Raw genomic sequence first — 5018 nt, 5'->3', positions numbered from 1 at the left:
CCTGCTGCACACCTAAGCTATACATTAGGGCCTATTGCTCCTAAGCCACAAACCTGTATAGCATGTGACTGTACTGAATATTGTAGGCAACTGTTAAGTATTTGTGTGTCTAAACATATCTAAACATAGAAAAGGCACCATAAAAATTTAGATTACAAGGTACCATGAATGGAGCTTGCAGAGCTGGAAATTGTTCTGTGTATATCACTGAGCAAGTGGTAGTGAATGTGAAAACTCAAGACATTATAATACACTATTCCATATTTTATAAACATTGTACACTTAGGCTATGCTCAATTTATTTTTTAAATATTTTTATTTCTTCAATAATAAATTAATTTCAGCTTACTGTAACTTTTTACCTCATACACTTTTCCATTTCTTTTCAACTTTTTGACTCTTTTGTAATAACAGTTTAAAACACAAACACATTGTATAGCTCTACAAAAATGTTGTTCCTTTATATTCTTATTCTGTAAGCTTTTTATTTACTTATTTATTTTTACTCTTCAAACTGGAGAGGTAAAAGAATTCCCACCCTATGTGGTAGGTGGTTTCTGAGAGCAGTCATATTATCAGATTCACATTACAGAAAATCCCTCTGGTGGCTTTTTTCTGTTGGAGAGATTCTGGGAGGAAGGGGAGGCTCCATGCCTAGAGACCAATTAGGAGGTGAGGAATAAGAGATCCTGGGCCAAGGAAATGACACTGAAAAGAAAGAGAAAGGGACAAACGCAAGCGACATTAAAAATAACAGACAAGATTCTAGTAGACTGGAATAAAATCTCTGTGTCCCCAAGATTCTAGCTTTAAAAAATTGGGTGGTATCCTCCATCTAGGTGAGAATGCAGAAAACCCCAGTTTCTATGGGGAAGGTGACCAGTTTCCTAAAAGTTATATATGGAATTGCTCTTTCAAGTTATGTTGTCTGGCATCCATGAAAGAAACCAGGACTAGTGTTAGAAATATGGGAGGATATTTCAGACGCACGCAACACTTAGGATGAAAGTTTTCAATGCATAAAATCAAGGGGTACAAAACAGGAATGCCAAGACATCTTTTCTCAAGTTCAAGAGGGTTTAATCTTATAGCTAAGATTCAGTGGCAAATTTGCGTGGGGGAGAGGGTGAAGATTTGTCAGAAATATTCATTTAGGCCTTGAACATTATGCTTCCAATTTCTTACTAACAGCCTATTGCTGCTGCTGCAAGGATTTATTGCTACAGGTCATTCTGGAGCTGATGCAGAGCAGGCCAGTTTCCTAACAGGTTGTTTAATCCACACTTGAATAATAGTAGGTTCACATGACAGCTGCTCCTACTCGTTTGGTAACCCAGAGAAGCACTGAAATACTCTCTTCGAACAGTTATTTATACTATTTTTGAATAGTATACTTTTTTGAATAATTACATAAAATAAATTTTATCATGTGGAAAGTTTAATGTATTTCTTCATTATAGCTTTACATCTCTTCATTTATAGACAGTTCTGTAATATATTTTGTAATTTCTACACTTTGTACTTGCTTTTCTTTAAGACAAGGTCTCACTCTATCGCCTAAGCTGGAGTGCAGTGGTGCAATCATATGTATCATTTGCTTTTTATTTAGTTATGAACCTGGTTCACATAAAATGGAAATATTTTGCATTTTTATTTATTAATAAATCAGTGTTTCTTCTTTTCATCTCCAAAATACTTAATCCATTTATAATCATTTAATATTTATATACTTTTCAATATAAAAAATAACTATTGGTTATAAAATAATTGGGAAAAAATAATTATGCACATTGTGTGGTATAGGAATTTACATCTTCTGGTCTCAAAATGTTTTCTTGGTTAATAATATTAAAGTTTCCTGAGTTGTCTCTCTATGATTTTCCTCAAATTTTACCTTCCAATTATAACTAAATCTAAAAATCTTAGTGTTAACCAAATCTGTGTGTTGGTGAACAAATTAAGATGGTAAAAGCCTCAAATGCTCAAAGCTGTCTAAGCAATTATCTTCATTTTGTTTTTTCCTCAGTATACAGACACTGAGAAACTCCAAAGACATGAATATAGGTACACATGTGAATTAGAAGAGATGAGCCTTTGAGAATCCATGCCATGGAGAACAACGTCCAAAATTTGGTATTAATGGGAAATGTGCCCAGTTTGTGAGATTTTAGCAATTGCCATCACCAAAATCTTCAAAAATAAACAAGGATGCTACATTCCAAGAGTGAATTCATTCCTCATCGATAGTTTCAGGATTCTTAAAACAAGGGTTCCTATGAAGAACTGACCAGATCAGAACAGAATCCATTGAGGAGAGATTTCACAGTACATACTGAAAACACTAACTCAACTAAAATGATTTGTGAAATGTTCCATTAAAGCGATTAATTTCCAAGAATAGTCAAGATGAATCTGAATTTCTTGGACTGGGTGAAAAAGAATTCTGCCTGATACTTAAAGCCCTAAGAAATAGTCTCCTCATTGCCACCTTCATGTCCTTATTTCTAAATGTATAGATGACAGGATTCATGAAAGGCGCAATAACGACACTAAAGATAGCTAGAAATTTATCTATAGGTAAGGTAGGAAACGGCCACACATAGAAAATAATGCAAGGAGCAAAGAAGAAAACCACAACAGTGATGTGAGCTGTGAGAGTGGACAGGGCCTTGGATGAACCTCCTGAAGAGTGTTTACGAACTGTGACCAGAATAAAGATGTAGGACACAATCAAGATGAAGAAAGTGCCCGTGGAGATTAAAACACTGTTGGCAGTGACCAGAAACTCCAGTCTCTATGTGTCTGTACACGCAAGTTTGATAAACCGAGGAAAATCACAATAAAAACTATCCATTTTGTTGGGGCCACAGAAGGGTAAGTTTACAACAAAAGCCAGTTGGGCCACAGAATGGATGAGTCCAATGGTCCAAGCAACAGCCACAAAAGAAATGCACATTCTTAGGCTCATGATGTTCAGGTAGTGGAGGGGCTCACAGATAGCAATATACCGATCATAGGCCATGACTATGAGCAGCACCATCTCTGTACCACCAACAGTGTGAATAAAGAACATCTGAGTAATGCGTCCTTTCAAGGAGATGACTTTACGTTTTCTGAAAAGGTCATAAATCATCTTTCAGGTTGCAATGCTGGAAACACCTGTATCAATGAAGGAGAGATTTGCCAACAGAAAGTACATCGGGGAATGTAAGTGATGGTCTGAGATTGTAGTAAGATAATGAGAATGTTTCCCAGCATACTTGCTACATAAAATACTATGAAAAACAGAAAAAGGAAAACCTGAATCTCCCAAGACCTCGTGAGTCCCAGCAAGAAAAATTCAGACACCACTGAGTGATTTTTCTCCATTCATCAACTTCATGTGCAAGGCTGAAGTTACCTGAAGAACGAAAGAGGAAGAAAAACGTAATTTGTAAGTTGAAATTGACATTCTGGCTATCGAATAATGACACAAATGTCTATTATACTGCTCAAGATTACTAGAATTTACATAGTACAAGATTCATGCAGAGCCAGCCCCAGAATTTTTTGCACACCTAGATATTTGATATTTTTTAATCATGTAGGCTCAAATTTAGTTTGGGATTTAGTGTATAATCAAGAAGAGAAAATGTAAGCAAAGTCATCTACAAACTTAAAGAGGGAGAAATCAGATTGTAGAGAGACTTGCGCTTCCTCATTTCTACACAGAAAAAAAATGCCACAGAATGAAAAGTGCAAACATTGGGAAAAGTTATTTATTTTTGTTGTAAAAGTTATTTATTTTGTATATATGTAGCCACTTTACTACACTTTGTAGTTTTTTACTGAAATGTCTTGGATTTTCCAGCTTGACAATCATGTCATCAGCAAAAAGAGATAACTTATTTCATTTTTTAATTTTTGTTGGTTTGATTAGAGCTATATTCATTTCATTACCTCCTGATTAACTTGGAAGTACTATTATACTTTTCTATTCTGTTAATGGTTACTATCCTTTTTCTAGTGATACAATTCTCCACTCATTTTAAAATACATCAACTATTTTGCTCACCAACATGTTCTGTTTCCTTTCTACTTTCCTCCAACACCGACGAAGATGACACCTTTAAAATACTTTTCTCCCCTGTTTACTTTTCTCCTCTCTCCACTTCAATTAAGTCAATTCTTTTTTATCCTTCTGGAATTACTATCAATTTTACATATTGATTTTCATACCTCCTGTATCTGTCCTTCCTATTTTGTTTTCTTTCATCATTTTCATCTCTTATCTTTATCCTATGGGCTTTAAGATATACATTGCACCTAATCTTCCAGCCTCAAATTTGGATTTCAAAAATAATCATCTGGCCAGGTGCAGCAGTTCATGCCTATAATCCCAGCACTTTGGGAGGCCAAGGCAGGAGGATTGCTTGAGCCCAGGAGTTTGAGACCAGTATGGGCAACATAGTGAGACCCCACCTCTACAAAAAATAAAAAGATTAACCAGACGTGAGGGTGCCTGTAGTCCCAGCTACTGGGGAGGTAGGGCGGGAGGGTCACTTGAGTCCAGGAGTAAAAGGCTGCCCCAGCCTGGGCAACAGAGCTAGACACTGTTTCTAAAATAACTAAAAATAAAAAAAATCATCTAAGCCAAGCACAGTGGCACATGCCTGTAATCTCAGCTAGTAGGTAGGCTGAGGCAGGAGAATCACTTGAACCTAGGAATTCAAGGCTGTAGTGCACTATGATCACACCTGTGAATAGCCACTGCACTCTAGCCTGGGCAACATAGAGAGACCTCGTCTCAAAAAAAAAAGAAAAAAGAGAAATCATACTGTCTTTAAATCCATCTTCTGAATTGCTCTGCTCCAAAGAATCTTGTCTATGTTGCACTTGAATCTCTTCACATCTATTATTATGTTTTATTAAAATAAGTATCTGCTTCTACCAGCAGCCCTGTATCAAAGATCAGCCTAATACTACACATATTTAATATATGCTTTATGCATATAAATTATAGGATTTGAGAAGAACAT

The 5018-nt window shown here is 36.0% G+C and overlaps 1 pseudogene; it reads right to left on the bottom strand.

Annotated features, from left to right (window-relative positions):
* Positions 1 to 492: 492 nt before the first annotated feature.
* LOC109023373 (olfactory receptor 4F3/4F16/4F29-like) lies at positions 493 to 3369 on the bottom strand (annotated as a pseudogene).
* Positions 3370 to 5018: the final 1649 nt, after the last annotated feature.

This window comes from Gorilla gorilla, chromosome 16 (genome assembly GCF_029281585.2).
Source record: "Gorilla gorilla gorilla isolate KB3781 chromosome 16, NHGRI_mGorGor1-v2.1_pri, whole genome shotgun sequence".
In the NCBI taxonomy this organism is placed as follows: domain Eukaryota; kingdom Metazoa; phylum Chordata; class Mammalia; order Primates; family Hominidae; genus Gorilla; species Gorilla gorilla.
The sequence above is the reverse complement of the archived record's forward strand: the minus strand, read 5'-3'. Positions and strand labels throughout refer to the sequence as shown.